Source organism: Centroberyx gerrardi, chromosome 3 (assembly GCF_048128805.1).
Source record: "Centroberyx gerrardi isolate f3 chromosome 3, fCenGer3.hap1.cur.20231027, whole genome shotgun sequence".
In the NCBI taxonomy this organism is placed as follows: Eukaryota; Metazoa; Chordata; class Actinopteri; order Beryciformes; family Berycidae; genus Centroberyx; species Centroberyx gerrardi.
Genome location: NC_135999.1, coordinates 33207145 through 33224505, shown reverse-complemented (window position 1 = coordinate 33224505; position 17361 = coordinate 33207145).

Below are 17361 nucleotides of genomic sequence, written 5' to 3'. Positions count from 1 at the left end.
TCTTGGAACTCTCAAATCCACTGACTTTCTCTTAGAACTCTGAAATCCATTGGCCTTCTCTTAGAACTCTCAAATCCACTGACCTTCTCTTAGAACTCTCAAATCCATTGGCCTTCTCTTAGAACTCTCAAATCCATTGGCCTTCTCTTAGAACTCTCAAATCCACTGGCCTTTCAATATTGGCACAAAATATTGGCTATGGGTTGATTCAATCCAAAGATATCAGTATTGGCCTTGAAAAACCCATATCGGTTGAACCCTACATCACATATCCACTTGACATCTTTGATTTTCCACCAGATGGGTTCAGCGCAGAGGGAAAACCTTAGTCTGTCTTGCTCGCGGACTCTTCCACAGGGACGAACAGACCGATTGATATGATAATCAAACCTGTGGCTCCCAAATAAATAGAGTTGTATGAAGTATGGCTAGGTTTACACCTGCAGCAGTGCTCTATTTAATGTTTCATTCCAGGTTCCCGGGGTTGGACATTGCAAAGCATTTTACAACCTGCGGTATTTCTCTGTGTTTCACCATGTTGGTGAAACACATGGCTCCCTCAGCCGACTCTTTGATTTTACAAATTTTGCATCGTTTCTTTTTTTTTTTTTTGTTGCTGGCAGCTGTGTCAAGTGCAAGTTGTGTAAATTCAACAAGAAATACTTAATATGAGGAGACGAAGCAGCTCAAAACATAGCTGCTTGGGAGGGATGTAACTTTCTTTCACTGTCTATCACTCTGTCTCTTCTTTTTCTCCTCTCTCTCTGCCCCCTCTTTTAATCCTTTCTCTCTTCTCGTCTCTCTCCTCTTTTACTTTCTCTCCTCCTCATCTCCTCTTCCTCTTTCCATCCTCTCTCCTCCTCCATTTCCCCATTTCTCTTTCCCCATTCTCTTCTCTTTCTCTCTTTCTCCTCCTCTTTTACTCTCTTTCCTTGCCTCTCTCACCTGTCTCCATCTTTTGCCTCCTCCCTCCCTCCATCACTATATCTCTATATCACCCTCTTTATCTCTATATTTCTCTCGCATCCCTCCATCCCTCCCCTCCAAAACCCCTTCTTTTCTCCCTTTTTGAACAAATTGGGAGATGATCCAAGACGCTCGTTCCCTCGAAACGCAAATTACCCAGCATGGCGAGGCGAGTCAGGGCCATGATGCAACATTGAATGGCAGAGCAGAAATCAGAAGGAGAGACACGATAATGAAAGATGGATCAAACACTTTCTCCTTGTTCGTCCCTCCTGTTCATGTAGACACAAGCGGCGTTCTGCCTGCATTTCCCATTGCACAGCATAGAAACATGCTTTATAATTGAGATTAGCTAGCAGGGAGTTGAGCCTGGGGTTTGTATTTATTTTTTGTCCTGCCTTTGGAGATGGAATGTTTTTTTTCACATACACTAAAAGGAGAAGGAGATTTCATTTGTTTTAGCTGTAATGTAGATGGGGCAATTCTATCGGCACAAATTTCCCTACAATTGCATACTACAGTAATCATTGTCATATAAATAAATATCTGTTTTGCTACTTTCTGTCGTTGGCTGATATAACACAATAGTGATGCAACCTATATCCAGTTCATGAAAGCTTTTCCATTTGCTGTTCTCAACACCCAGTGTCTGGTAGCTCTTTCCTGGGAAAAACAGGCAAACAGGAAGTGATGCGTTTTAAGTTTCCAGTTTGTTTGGAATAAACAGAAGAACTGGGTAGTTGAGCATGAGTAGCGATAGCCACCATGGCTGAACAGACAAAGAAAAGAGCACCACCTACAGAAACTCAAACTTCATCAACAGAAAATTCAAGCTCTGCCCCCTTGACTTGATTGACAGGTGATCTCTGGGAAGTGCAGTGCAGAAACACCACAGCAATGAGTGCTGAGCACCAAAGATGGAGACAAAATTAAAAAAAACAAAAAACAAGGAACTCACAGATTATCACTCTCTCTCTCTCTCTCTCTCACACACACACACACACGCACACACACACACACACACACACACACACACACACACACACACACACACACACATGCATATCTGGATAAGATAAAAAATCCTATTCTCCATAGTAAAGATGCAAAGAATTTAACTAGTCTTATCTCATCTTTATAAGCAAGTTGATTTGAATATCTAAATCTGTGCAAAGCATTATGTGCAATATCAATCCCAACAGTCACTACTGAAAACAGCATTCATAGCAAAGATCAAAACAATTGAACAATTGATTTTGATTATATTCAGCATAATCAAGACCCCAGAGAGCTCTCACTCTGCCTAATATCCGGGAACCACAAACAGAATCTGCTCTCATTGTATTGCTGTTAATGGGAAAGCAACGAGGTATGACTTTGTGTTTGCAGATATCTTCCATTAACAGCATAATATACAGTAAATATGAAGTATGCAGATTCGCATATTCAGTGTATATTCAATTCGATACAAAGTAGCAGCCAGAGAAACTGTATTGAATTAGCATTAGTCATGAATCTGCTATAACCGTCGCAACAAAATACTAAAAAGAGCGTATTTTTCATAATAAAGATGACATAATTTTAAGTCATAAGATTTGGATTATGTTGAACAGGCTAATATCTACACTTCAATCATAGGACCAGAGTGTGGAATAACTTGCCTTACAAAGCAAAATGAAGTAGTGATGATGGATTTGTTTGGTGACTTAAATGACTCTGCAAATGTAGAAATTTAAGGAGGAAAAAGTACAACTAGAATGGAAAAAATAACAGTCCATCTCCATTTTTTTCTATCTTTTCTTTGGCTCTAACGTGAGCACTAAAGCTTCCCTGTAGACTGTCAAAGAATTTAAACATGCACACAAAATTAAGATCCTAATTTGGGATTAGACGACACACACGGCCTCCGCATTTATCTGGAAGTGGTATGTAAATTTGGCTGCTCCAGGAGAAGTTTTTAAAGCTTTAGAAGTAGAACAAATAAATTCTTGGTGATTTGTCAACCCTGGCGCTCGATAAGACGTTACATTCTTAATTAAAAGGGGAAATACCGGAACAATCTGTGAAATGTTTTTCATTTAAAGCCTCGCAAAACTTTGATTAAGTTCGGGCGATGGTGCCTGATTTTCTAACGGAGCAGTAAATGACATCCTGAGTGGAAAAATGGTGACATTACTGGGGGAAAAAATAGTAATTCCCCATGTTTATCACTTTTGTTGAGGCTGCATAAGGTATGTCGCTATTGATGAATGTTAAAGACTGATTCGTTAAGTTATGTTAATTAAACCTATCCGAATAATGTCAAATCGAGGCAGCAATGAGAGAAAATACATGCGGATGATTTACAGATATGATATTACATCAGAAGGGAAATAAAATGACAAAAGAAAACAAAAAAAAACATGGTGATGCAATCAGTATGCGCAACTGACTGAAAAAACAAAGTATATTTATGGATTTAAACCTAATCTGTCCAACACTGATATCAAAAAGTGGAACTATTATATTGTACATTGTGCACATAAGAAAACACATTTCAGCAAGTGTGTGTGTGTGTGAGAGAGACAGAGAGAGAGATAGAGTGAGAAAGAGAGAGATAGAGAGACAAAGACGGAGAGTGTGCGTCCATGGCGAATGGATGTTTCTGCTTGCTGTCTGGATGAATGTCTGTTTGTGTCTCAGTGTCTTCTCTCTCCCTTTTAGTACACACTGGCACTCTAATCCTGTTACTTAGACAGCAACTGGTGTGTGTGTGTGTGTGTGTGTATGTGGGGGGGGAGTTATGGAGGGGTTGCTAAACTTTCTTTTCTTTTTTTTCCAACCCTCTCCTCTCCTCTCCTCATTTTTGCAGGAGACTTTTGTCCTCTTCTCCTCTCCTCTTCTCTTTCCTTCCCTCTTATCTTTCCTCCTCCTCACTATTTTTCCTTCACATCTCTCATCTTCAGCCTCCTTCTCTATCTCTTCTTCTCAACAACTGAGTCCCAAGATGGGAAAATGCGGAGGATAAATTTCACGGCGCCATTGAATGCATGTGTGTGTGTGTGCCGGCCACCGTGCACATGTGTGCATGCGTTGTAGATGGTTGCATGTGACCAAATAAAGACGGGGTTTGTCCGTCCTGTTGTTCTCTCTCTCTCTCTCTCTCTCTCTCTCTCTCTCTCTCTCTCTCTCTCTCTCTCTCTCTCTCTCTGTTCTCTGTAAAAATTTTATGACTTTTTGTGTACAGAAACATAGCATACTTCTCTTTTGAAAGCAGGATAGACATACAGACATACAGATATACAATCATCTGTATTTGGACACATTTTGTATTCACATTCTGCCCCTTACTTTTTCTGCTTTGGAACTATTGGATGCAGTTTACCACAGGGTCTCATATTTGGAATAATAACCATTATCATCTTCTAACAACTTAAAAAGCACTTTGATATTGTGTTGTTTTGTGTTGTTTTCTTTTATCTGATTTCATTCTACGTATCCATTTATTTTTCTTTTTATGTGTCTTCTCTTGGTTGTGCTTCTGACATTTATCTCCTCGTGATGTTCTCTTGTTTGTCATGCCTTCCTGTAAGTATACTTTTAAATAAGTGCTAAATAATTAAGTTGTTTGTTGTTGTTAGGGGTCCAAGCACAGCAGGTGCTGGAACCCTATGGATTCTTCTTCTTCTTCTTTTTCCACCGTAAAACGATCTGTACCGGAGAAACCGTAAGTATTATAGCAATCTAATTTGGTGGATAGGTTTCAAATCTCCCCCACTACAAAAATGACACAAATCAACCAGATGGCGGAGCTATAAAAAGCAACTTTATGTTTTGGCCAATAACTCAACTTTTTTCCTTGGCTTCCATTGCACATGCTAGTTTTCATTTCTGCCATGATCGTTTTTCTGACATTTTGAATTTTATTTTGCGCTATTTCTCCTGCAACGTTGATGCAATCTCAAAGAAATTTTGCACACAGCATATATGGACTTCCTAGATTATGGCTATTACCCAGAGTTTCGAAAATCCAAACTGTTTGGCGGTGGTGGACAAATGAATTTGACAGTGAATAGAGGCATAATTCCTAAAAGCTTGATAAGTATCCGAAGTTCAGATATATATTTGTGACAGACCACATCTGGTCACACCTTGCAATATCACCTCTTTTTTTAATTTCTCCTACAAAGTTGCCTCATTCTCCACCAAATTGTACACACAATATCGTTCAACTGCCTACATCATCTTTGTATCATAGAATTTTGATACTTGTAACCGTTTGGCCGTGATACACAAAAGAAGTTGACAGTGAAGACACACGCAGAATTCCTTAACGCCCAAATTGTCGAGCAACCAAACTTCATATAAATGTTTACGAATGACTTAAAGAATGAATGAATTAAAGAAATCTTCTCCACTACCATTTCTCTCTTTGTCCTCCTCCCTCCTCCCTCCTCCTCCTCCTCAAACCCTTCATCACCATTCATCCCTGTCGTTAATAACCGGCCGATTAAGCTGCTCATCGCGTCGCTATCGGGGCGTTCAATAACACACAAGGGCTCAACTGCACTTGAAAAACATTGTGCACTAATAGTAATTATAGTTGTGGAAAAGTCAAAGGGTTTGGGGGTACAGCGGGTTTAAACGCCAGCATGGGGTGACACTTTTTAAATGGACCTCATCAACGCATTCGCTTGTTATCTTTTCTCTTTTTTTCCCTGTTTCTCTCTGTCTTCTTTGCCGTCTTCCTTCCATCCATTCCTCTGTGTTTTGGGGCCGCTGATTAAGAAGGGGTTGCTGGTAATGAGCCATGAGGACTAATTGGGATTGTCAGAAAGCGAGAGACAGCGGGAGACGGAGTGCTCTGGCATTTACCAAGTCAAATATGAGGGGAGGAAGAGGAGGAAGAGGAGAGGAAAGAAGGAGAGATGAAAAGAAAGAAAAGGAGGAGAGAAGAGAGAGGAGGTTATAGTCCCAGAAGATGAAGATGGAAAAATCAAAACCACAGGAGCGAACTACTGCTGGGGGAAAAGCTGTGTTGAAATGCACTGCAGAAATGAGTCAATTAGTCTTGTATTGAGTCTTAAATTCTTAGTTTTCTTAAAACAAGTGAACAAATAATAGCTTTTTCCCTTAAAACAAGTGAACAAATAATAGCTTATTCCCTTAAAACAAGTGAAGTATTATTATGCCCATATTTGATTGCATTGGCAAGTTTGGGCCTGCTTTTGATTTATCTATAAAAAGAAATTGACAGTGTGAATTTCAAGGCTCACAAAGCTCAGTTTTGGATAATTTGAGTGTGTGTGTGTGTGTGTGTGTGTGTGTGTGTGTGTGTGTGTGTGCGTGTGAATATGCTTATGTCTTTTTTATATCCACTTTGTAATGAAGCTTTTTGTGAGTGAAAATTCTGCCAGTGGGGTGAGATCATTTGACTTATTTGATTAATTTTCTTCAGTCAAGTGACATTTTCTCGATACTAGTGGATACTGACATTCCCAAGCATTGGAAACAAGTGGAATGATTTATCCCGCGTTGGCAGATTTTTTCACTTGTTTTAAGAAAAGCACGATTTTACTACTCAATACTACAACAGTTTGTGTTGTCACATGCCAAAATGAATGAAACTGTTGAAAAACCACATGAAATATGTTAAATAGGTGTTTAAGTATGTTTTGTCCCAAACTAACACAAACCGATATGTCAATGTAAACGCCTGCAGGAGGGAAGGTCACATAATTGAAGTAATTATATTTAGAAAACCATCCATTTGGAGTCACTCTCTCCTGTATACTGTTGAATAAAGCAGAAACACCTGAAAAAATAAATCCTTAAAAGAATATCAATCATATCGATACATTTTTTGGGGATTGGGGGTCAAGGCATTGTTGTTTTTTTTTGTTTTTTTTCCACAGAATAAATGAAAACATCAATATTTCAAATAGCATTCATTACATTGTAGCAGCTTAGTTCAAAGGCTCTAGCATTGGCTTGTCATTTTGGAGCTTAATTATAGTGATTTACTGTATAAAAACAAGCAAGGCGATAGCAGCGTGAAGACAACACACACACACGCACACACACACACACACGGGTGCAAACAAGAGAAAGCAGGCGAATTGTAAAAGCCAACTTGAAAGCCAGAACCCCTTGTTGTTCACTTCCCTTCCTTCTTTCTTCCTGTTTTTCTTTTTTTTTCTCAGTCATTAAGGAGTTGGCATTGGTCCAGAAACAGTCCGCTTCATTAAATTAGGCTGCAGGATTTTTATTTTTTATTTATTTATTTTTTTAAAGATTGAAGCCCCCCTTAACACACACACACACACACACACACTGCAAGACTTCTTTTTTCAAGATTGAACCCTTAGCCAACTGACTTAATAAAAAACAATTGAACACAACTCAGATGCTCCCCGCTGTTTGCAGGGCAGCGAGGCTACTCTTTGGGGGATTTGTGGTTCAGCGACTTCGGGGACAAAATATTGCTTGTATATTTTTTCAAACTTTTTTTTTATTTTATTTTGTCTCTAATGACCTTGGAAGACAATAGTGACTCACACCCTCATCTATAACTTTTACATATTTCTATAAATAGCCTACATCATGTTTTTCTCTGCTTTGTTGGGTCTGAATGTGTTTTCTTACAATACATATTTTAATCAATATAATAGTAACAATATGTAAAAAATGTAGGAGATTGAATACTATATGGAGCAACTGTATAGTTAATGACATTATTTTCTGATGATTATATTGTAAGAAAAGTGAATCTGCTTCTATTGGGATTATAAACTGCTTGTAATTCTTCCCAGTGCACTGAAAAGTCAAATAATGTTAAATTAAGCTGTAAACTAATAATTTCAAACCTTTTTCCATCATGAATTGACATGAACAGTTCTCATGTATTTGGCCACTGGGCCTGCAATACACTTATAACTGAATACCAACACAGCACTATATAGATGCATGAGTATTTGCAAGTATTTAACACTGTGGTTATGAACCGTCATAAAGTCATACACACATGGCACGGAACACACAGTATCTACTACATGCAAGACAGTTCAGCATTAACCCTCCTATTGTGTTTCAGCATTTAACGGCTCTAAAAACATTATTATCTTTCCAGCTTGATATTTCCTGGCTTTTCCTTTTCTCATGGGGAAAACAGGTAAACATAAAATTTAACGTGATGGTACATTTGCAAGGTCCTGTACATACTTTGTATACAACAATAGCCTTCTAAAACCAGAGAAAATATAAAAGTTTTACACATATTTTCTTTCTCTTTGTTTTGACTGATACTGAGGGAACTTTCCCATGCAATTTCTTGATCTTTCACAAATGTTCCCATGCTTTAGGGCTCACAACATAAGACACACCATTTCTCTTTGAAAGACTATTTTGGTGACTAATTTACTTTTTATTGGTGTTTTTTTCATTATGGACTAACTGCTATGTGTGACTTGCTGATGTTCTGAAGTGTAAACTTGGGTAACACTTTCAATTACAATTGTTTTTTTTGTAGGTTTAAATTTCTGGGGTCAATTTGACCCTAAACATAAAAGATGTTTGTTAATTATAGGAGGGTTGAGTTTTTATTGTAAACCCTTGTTTAACCAGGCAAGCTGACATCGTATTGGCAGCACTGCCCTGAGGCAGGAGCTGCAGCCGAAGGGAGGGTTACACATTTTCTCTGGTTTCATTTAACAGCAAGGAAAAAAAAATACCATTAATGCTAGAAAACGGTTACATATTACAGTTCATTCCACAACATTTCCCACAAAACACCAGTATATGGAAAGTGTTTAAATCCCCAAACCGCCAATGTGCATTCCCTGCTGAACAGCATCATACTATATAGGATCAAGTCATGCATAAAGAACTTATAGAAAATAAACTTGCAAAAGTCAATTTTTAATGTTACCGCTGAAATATCTCAGCTTTCAAAATGTCCTTGACATTTTGAAACACATTTCCTAGACCCACTTTCTGTACAAACCAATGTTGTTAGATTTTCAAAATCACACCAGGAAATAGTTGCTCTAATTATTTTCACCCCTTTCAACTTCTCTTAGACCTAAATCTATTTGCCTCTCTAGTGTTAAATGGTTACATTTCATTTCCACATTTTCTTGTTTGTTAAGGCCGGGTAACAGAGAGAGCAATTTCTGTTGTTCAAACTCGAAAGCAAACTGCATTTGGCTAAATGACACATGCCATTTGTCAACCCTTGTGTTACTGTATATCATTTGATCCTGAGCTTTAAAAACTACTGAATATAAGCATTTTGCCTCAGAGTTTTATTACACTTTGCTGCACCAAAATTTTGAAAGTCTGAATCTGAAGAGTGTGTGTGTGTGTGTGTGTGTGAATATGCGCCTGTGTGTAAGCGAGTCTCTTTGTCATCCACTTCGTAATGAGGCTTCGCAATCTAAGAAGAAAAGACATTAGTGCATTAACAAACAAAATCCTCTCAGTGCTCACATTAAAAACATCTCATTCCCACCTCGACACACAATCAAGGCCATAAAACAATACGTTACAGCCCTGACTAATTACCAACGTGAAAACTTTCATAATTGAATAGCGCCCCTTAACCAATCCCGGTTGGGAAGGGTGTATTAAAAGAGGCCGTTCTCAATTTGAATTTATCAAAGCAAACAAATGAGATGGTTTGTGTGGAGCGATTTGTCTGCAGCCAGGTAATAAGGTGGGAATCGCATCAAATTTGTTGTTTGGATGTTTTGCTAAATGAAGCTCATTCGCAGTGGGAAAACTAAAGCGAAATTATACTGGAACCCAGTTATGGGAGTTATGGTATGGAGAGAGGCTTTTGCGTACAGCGCACACACATGGTATGTACACATACACACACACACATGCACATACTGTAGATTGAGGTTTACTGATTAATAACTTAGTTGTCGAATGTGTCGACTATCTTTGCATCTTTGTCATTTCATATTTTCAGTCTGAAAATATGTTTCAATATTATACAATTATAAAAATTTTAAAAAGAAGCAAAAGAGAGGCAGAGAGAGAAAAGAAAGTTTTACATTATTATAGATATTGGTAATGATTTGCTATTGTGTAATTGCAATAGTTTCCAAATAATCAAATAATTAATAGTTACTACAGATAGTGCTGATTATGTACTATTGTATAGAACATGTTTTCACCCCAAATAATTAAGTTATTATAGATATTGGTGATTATGCACTATTGTATAGAACATGTTTTCACCCCAAATAATTAAGTTATTATAGATATTGGTGATTATGCACTATTGTATAGTACATGTTTTCAAACAATGTACTCTCACTATGGTTTAAATGTACAAACTATTTTCAATTTGTCTGCTGTTTTAGCAATATTGTTTCTGAAGAACAGTCAAGCCAAATTGAGTCGGAGAGAAAGACAGCGAAACAGACAGATATAGGGAAAGAGAGAGAGAGAGACGTTCACTGTGTATTCACAAAATAACCTGCAATTGCATTCAACAACAACATGACACAGCCGTCCGTAATCTGAATCAATTTGATGTTTAACACTTGTGGGAGACGCTCTTCTTCACAAAAAGCGTTTTATTGATTTGGAAAATGACTTTTAATGACTGCGAAATGCCAATGCTCCTTGTTTTGGCAGCTAACCTCAAGCACATTTAGACATTTAGTCATCATTTTAAATCTGTGGGTTAGTAAGAGAGAGAAGGGAGGGAGAGGAAAGTGAGACATGGTGAGTATAGGAACCAAAAAATATGCTTTTACTTTTGTCAAAAGAAGTGTAACCATCAATAATCTGATGGTGGAAAGCAAAGATTTTCTTTGATATATAACAAAAAAAGAAAGATAATTGTATTGATGTTTGGTTTCTTTTTTCCTCAGCACTACAAACAAATTTAAAGGATTTCAACCTGTGTATGCGATTGGTCCTCAAACTTCTATTGATTATTTGGATGTTGAAGGGTTTAGTCTCTGTTGATCCTTAAAGACCCCATGAAACGGCATCTTTACTTCCTGGATTTGATGTATTTCCTGTTGGAACAGGATGTTGGGGCGGGACATAACGCAGTGAGGGATCAGTCAAACGTCTAAACCAATGGAATATGAGTCAGGGAGAGAAAGGCGGTTTTATTTGATGGGAGAGGGGCGGGGGGGCGGGATTGTTCAAAAATCTGACGGTTTTATTGGTTAGAAAATGTATATTTATGCCTACTAGTGCAGCATGAGGTCACCATTAAAGATACTTTGTTTTCCAGGAAGTAAAAGTAACAGGAGTTCATGTCATGGGGACTTTAAGAAACTCTTTAAGCATTATTGTTGCATTTGGAAAGATATGGACACTCTTTATTGCCTATTTTGGTCTTGAATAGGCCTGGATTTGCTCTGGACTCTAACTCGACTTTACTCGGAACTTGACTGAGGTGGTCTTGATTTTAGCCACACAAAAAAGAAACAGGCTGCACAGATCCCGGGCCTTAAAAATAAGGTGCTGGACAGGAGCAAACGGAACAATGCCAAACACAATTGCCTCCACACTTATTTCATGCTCCCGTAGTGAGTCTAAATGCACTGACATGACAACATGACATCTAAAGAAGAGCCTTTTGCCTTCAAACATCCCATTGTCACGTCAATAAAATCAGATCCGCTCGAGGAGGATGAAATAACCGTGGAGACTATTCTCCTCTTCAGTGATGTCCGGCGTCCTATATTAGGGCCTGGGCTGTGCTTGGAACTTTCTTTTTTGACAGTGTGACAATGTGACATTTCATGTAAAAATACCCGAGCTCAGATGTCTAAGGAAGAGGAATTTGGTTTTGAAATGTCACGTTGTTCCGTAAATAAATTTAGACTCACTATGCAAACCTGCGAGAGCTTTGGAGGATTGGATCTCTTCCTTTTCTTTGTTCAGGTGTTTGATCCTCTGTCTGTGGTCTGGACAACTATTGAAGTCTGTAATGTGAAAACTTCCTCACTGACATTCTAGCGGTTTTGTTGTAACTTGAACTGAAAGTTGACATGGTCCTTTATGTGCGGAGTAAGTTTCGATCCCTGGTAAAGATGACTTTAATGTGTTATACCCATGAACTACAGAAGAGCAACACATCTGCAACAGAATATGATATTTCAGTAGTAAGTCAGTGATTCTGCATCAAGCGTAACGACCTTGTAGCTGTTCTAAAATCGGCGTCCATTGCTTTTATAAGCAACCATCATATTAAAAACAGAAAGTGTGAATTCATTTTTCAATTGTAAATTAAATAACAGTGTGTCTATTGGGTATTTTATGACGTGTTTCCAACACAACTCCTGAAGCCAATCACAACTTAGCACAACTATCAGTTTTATTAAACGTAAGGTGCTAATGCTGTGACAGAAAAGCCGTTTAGTAGGTGATGATTTGCAGCGAGAGAGAGAGAAAGAGGAGGGAGGGAGAGAGAGAGAGAGAGACAGAGAGAGAGAGAGAGAGAGAGAGAGAACTGAACTTATAGGAGAGAGAGAACTTATAGGCTGTTTTCTTTAGTCCATCAGTGGCCAATTGTCGCATTTACACATTGGTTCAGTTCCATTTCACATGGCAAAGCATTCCGTTACGTTTCACACTTCAAACAAACCACCATCTATCAACACAAGCCACATGGGAGCAGTTGTTTCCTTCATTGGTCGGAAATTTGGTGCAGGAAAGGACTTTTTCTTTCCGGGGTAAAACAACATGTCATTGTCTGGAAAACGATGCGATTGAAGAAGAGGACACGGAATTCGCCAAAGAAGTTTCGCTCCCGCGAACGCAAAACTCGTTAGTAAACCAGCTTGGTTTGGAAACACAGTGAGAAACCTCCCTCTGAACAAGGTCTCAGTCCCATTGTTGTGTTCTCATATGGACAAACCAACCCAACTAAGAGGGAAACCGTAACTGTAAAAATCGGGACATGAGCACAAACTCTGAAACACAGATTACATGTTCCGTTCCTCCACCATAAACTGGATTATGTGACAATAGCACAAATTGGACATGCCATTTTCACCTGTTTGCCACGTGAAAACGTTAGCTAAGGGCTCAGTTTAGGCAAGTAAACAACTTTGGTTAGGGTTAGGCGACTGAAATCAATTTAGTTAAGGTTGGGAAAAGGCTTCTGTCATGGTTAAATGAGGAAAACTGTAGCTGAAAATGAAACTTCACTCGCACTAGAAATCTTATATAGTAGTGTAAGGAAAGATAAGGGCAGAGGGAAAGTGAGGGGAAAAACAGGAAAAGGGGGAAACAATAGAGGTGAGAGAAACAGGGCGGGAGGATAAGAAGGAGAGCAAGATGGTGAGACAGGAAAAGAGGAAGGAAGAGAGAAAGGGCAAGGAGAAAGGGAAAGAGAATGAGGAAAAGAGGGGTAAAAGAGAAAGAGAGGGAAATGGAAAAAAGATGGCAAAGAGACAGGAACAGAGGGGTAAAAGACAAAGATGGGAAAACAAAAAAGATGGGAAAGAGAGGAAAAGAAGGGTAAAAGACAAAGACAGGAAAACAGAAAAAAGATGGGAAAGAGAGGAAAAGAAGGGTAAAAGAAAGAGGAAAACAAAAAAAAAATAGAACGGGAGAGGAGAGATACAGACAGAGAGGAAGAGGGTGAGAAAGGAAAGGGGAAATTAAACAAAGGGGTTATAGAAAGGGACGACGAGAAACATGGAGAGGGCTGGAAAGCGAAGGGAAAAGAAAGAGGAAAAAGATGGAGAGAAGCGATGAGAGAGAGCGAAGAGAGCCAGGGAGAGATGGGGCAAATAGACAGAGAGAGAGAGAGAGGAAAAGAAAAAATGAATGTAAGAGGAAAAGAAAGAGAGGAAGTTATCAGAGCTCAGCGTGAGCCGGATGAAAGAGCCGGGATGATTAAAACCAAATTAACAAGTCAACCTGATAAGGAACGCAGAGTGAAATGGAAACTCTGATTCACATCACAGTTTAGTCTTTTATAAAAGCCTGAGCATAGGTACAAGTAGCAAATGTATAGCAAATTCATTTCTGTTCCTTTACATTAGATTCAATGGATTAGACTGCAGCAAAATGGGTCACAGAGGGTCTTTTTTTCTTATGACTCCCGGCATGCCAAGAATAGTTTTGTAAAACGCAGAAATATATACTATATAATATGTTTTAATATCCCTGAAAAGGTGAAAATTGGACTTGATAAGGGTTTGATTCACATTTGAATTTGCCTTTATGCAGGTCAAAGTGTTACAAGACTCAATAGAAGTATTGGTACAGTTTATCAGTTTTGTAATGGCTTTGACTAAGATCTAAACATTAATAAATTCTATACTAAACTTGAGTTGCAGGCTTTTTACATGGACTTGATAAGGATTAGATTCACATTCCAATTTTACCTTTATACAAGTCTTAGTATTACTAGACTTAGTGGAAGTGTAGGTTGTTGTACAGTTTATCAGTTTTTTTATTTGACTAAGGAGCCACTTGAGTTGCAAGCTTTTCCTGATGGTTCCTAACATGCCAAGAATATTCTTTTTAATAATCCTGATAAAGCAAATACTAGGCTTGCTAAAGGTTTTATTCACATTCCAATTAGCCCTTATAGAAGTCTTAGTGTTACTAGACTTAGTAGAGGTATTGGTTCTTGTACAGTACCTTGTACAGTGACCTATAATTCTATGTTCCTTTACTTATTTATCAGTTTTAATGGAGTTGACTAAGAAGCCACATGGGTTGCAGGCTTCTTCTGATTGTTCCTAACATGCCAAGATTATGTTTTTTAAATAATCCTGAAAAGGCCTTATAATTTCTTTTGTTCCTTTACATCAGTTTCAGTGATTAGATTGCAAACCAAAATGGGTCACTTTTTCATTGTTTCCATCATAGCAAAAACATATTTTTAATGCCCAAAAAGGCAGAAGTTGGGCTCGTTAAGGACCTGATTCCGATCAGAATTTGTCTTTACACAAGTACTGGCAGACTTTGTAGAAGTATTACTTCTTGTGCAGCACTTTGCATAGCAAGTATTAATTCTTTTTGTTCCTTTACATCATCATTTAGACTGATGGTTCTCCACATGCCACATTTAAATCACAGTTTGCCTTAATATTAGCAGTTGTTCTTGTACAGTACTTTGTATACTGAATCGTAATTCCGTGTTCCTTTACTTTTAGACTGAGCAGCCACAAGGATTGTAGGCTTTTTTCTGATGGTTTCCAACATGTCAACATGTCATATCCTTTTAATATATATTTTAAAAACCCTGAAAAGGCAGAAAGAGAAGACACAGAGAGATGGAAGAGACCAAAAGAAAGTCTCAGCCTGAGACAGTTACAATTTGGTTGGTTTATCTTAACGTGATGAAACAAAGTTGATTTGTTAAATGAGGCACAGGGAAAAAAAAACCTGATATTAAAATCCCCATACAGAGAGAAGAAGCACGTGGACAGTATGGAAACTAATTTTTCCAGGTTACCTTTATGAGTGGAAAATCAGTTTTCACTTTACTTTTTTTTTTTATATGGTAGCCCTAACTTATGAGCTTATGGTAGCCCTAACTTAAGAGCAATGCTTTATTTGGCTCAAGGTGGAACCAAATCCAGTCAAGTTCAGGAGAAAAGGCCTATTGGTTACAACAGAGGTGCCATGTTCAAATTTGTCTGTACAGCTACAATAAAACTACAGAGAAAAAGACTTATAATCTAAATTAGTGCCAGATTCTATTATTATTATCATCATTATTATATTTTGCTTAGCCATTGTGTCCACTAAAGTTTCCTTTCACCCGACATTTTTTTAAAATTCTGTGCTTATCTATTACCTGTGTGTGTGTGTGTGTATGTGTTTGTGAAAGCTTCATAATGCTTTGTGCTGTGGAAAACCGAAATTAAATCGGCAATATGAGCTAGACATGCCTTGAACAACATGGTCATTTGGGCACGCACACACACACACACACACACACACACACACACACACACACACACACACACACGCAAATACAGTGATAGTTTGTCAGTTGTGGGTGAGAAATAGTTTTCATCTTTTTAAAAAGGAACCTAGAGAAAGGCTGAATTAAAGCCCCGAACTGGGCTTCGTTTTAGTTTTACAGTTTGATTTAGTGTGACGGGTTTAAATGGTTTCTATTCTAATGTGATAGCATCCAGCAGGACATTCAGGGAGAACATTAACTCTTGGCTCTCCTAAAAAACCCAAAGCAATCAGCTTATTTTCCTGCACCAACAGCCCAAACAGAGACCGTTTTTTGCCTCAAAATACATTCTAAAATTCCTGTTTTCGCTGCCGTGTAGCGGAGTGAGAGATTTGTCCATCAAATATCAAATCCATGCTTTAGCCTTCAGTGATGAGGCTGCCATTTTGTTGTGCAGATTATGGTTTGGGCCTTTTAAAGTGACTGACACCACTTCGAAATAGAAAAGTTCATCTGTTGTCGTCGGGAGCACCTAAAATAGCACATGCTCCCGGGTCGAGATGAAAGAGTTCTAGCTGCGGAATGGTAGAAATTTAACTCTCTTTAATATTCCGAGTGCCTGCACTTTAAAGTCACATGCGGCTGTGAGTGAATGAGTGTGCGAGCTACCGGTTCAGCAGAGAAGCAACCTGAAAGACCGGAGCAAGAGAAAACGGAACCACTCACCGCCTCGGAACTTTGGGACGATCCTCTCGAAAACGCCGAAAGTGCTTGTTTTCTGGTTTTCTTGTTTTCTGCCGGTTTGCAGGTGGCGGATCGACCCTAAATGCAATTGAACAACACGATTTCCTCCACTAAAATAGATGATGAGCTGAAAAAAATCTCAGACGACTCGTGCCGTTTCAGCCAATAAACAACATTGTTGCTCGACAGACACCAACAACAAATATTTGACCAAATGTCTGGACGGTGGGCTCGAAACTCCACATAAGCCTTAACGCCATTACTTATTCAGGAAGTTTATTGGTGTGTTAATAATTGATCACCTAATTAAGGGGGGAAGTTGGGGAGATATGGGGCTGGATGCCTCTTTACCAGTGGGCTTTTGGTAAGTGCATGGTTTGGTGGAGCGCGACAGAGAGGCGCCGACGAGAAGAGTAACTTCTGACCAGCGCGTAAAATTCCTTTTCACATAAATTGACCTTCGCTCGGTATACTCTAAGGAGAAAAGGTGCTTAACAGGAGCAAACAGCTGCTCTCTGTTTTTATAATCAGGCGCTTCTCATTTCTCACCACCTCTCAACCCCAAATTTCTCTTTTACCTAGAAGGCCAGGTTCATTAAATTGTATTACTTTTGTCAGGTGGAGACCCACCTGCCTTAAGGTTTGACCGATATTGGTTTTTGAAGGATTTTACCAATATTAAATACCTTTATTTTTGTATTGGAGCTGCTGATAGATGATATTTAGGATCCAATATTCAATATCTTAAAATTTTAAAGATAAAA